This window comes from Anneissia japonica, unplaced genomic scaffold (genome assembly GCF_011630105.1).
Source record: "Anneissia japonica isolate Jap-2015-1 unplaced genomic scaffold, ASM1163010v1 scaffold93_len1081246_cov171, whole genome shotgun sequence".
Classification (NCBI taxonomy): Eukaryota; Metazoa; Echinodermata; class Crinoidea; order Comatulida; family Comatulidae; genus Anneissia; species Anneissia japonica.
In genome coordinates this window covers 673,125-673,869 of record NW_022726429.1, presented here as the reverse complement: position 1 = coordinate 673,869, position 745 = coordinate 673,125, and the positions used below count along the sequence as shown (strand labels likewise).

The 745-nt window shown below is 38.5% G+C and overlaps 1 protein-coding gene across 1 annotated transcript in view; it reads left to right on the top strand.

The window, feature by feature from the left end:
• The window catches only part of LOC117113198 (NADPH oxidase 5-like), a gene marked incomplete in the record, with an annotated part of 88,692 nt that overhangs the window by 25,633 nt on the left and 62,314 nt on the right, over positions 1-745 (top strand).

The following is a 745-nucleotide window of genomic DNA, read 5'->3' as shown; positions in this document are numbered from 1 at the left end:
TTTACATTTTTTTTTCAATACAGGCCTAATATAACAAACTTGTTTTGGATGTGTTGTTTTTGTTAGCTTAAATTCTATATTTGATTCTAATCAGAGTGGCGGATCCAGGGGGTTCAGAGGGTGGGGGTTCGTCCCCTCCCCCACTCTGTGAAGAAACGTAACAAAACACTATGGGTCCTGGCTTACAAAATTCATGCTAACTAGACGCGGATCCAGACCTTCGCCCACTTCGCCCAAGCGAAGGTCAGGGTGAGAATTCAAAATAAAAATTGTTCCAACAATCATACTTACTTTCCTTGACACTTATTTTGAACATTACTATTAGAAAAATGTTTAAAAATCCACACTATCCTATACCTTACACTTTTAAACTGATTGTACTGTAGGCCCTACCAGAGAGAGAGGTACGGTACATTCCCAATACATTATGGTCTTCCACTTCTATAGTACATGCGGTGATACAGTGCATAGCAAACGTTATGTAACCACTAATCATACTCAGGTCCAGAGGCGTAGGTATGGGCAGTGCAGTCAGTGCACAGCACTGGGGCCCGGGGCTATTGGGGGCTCATTCAATAGGTATAATGATCTAAAAATGTAACTTTAAAAAAATCCTATTCAAACTTTAAAAGGACCCTTCAATAATATTAGGTTTTAGAGGCTATAGTTATTGATTATATTCATTACAATTTACCTATTAGGACTACCTATTTCCCAAACGCTGCAAGTAAAAAAAAAAACAACA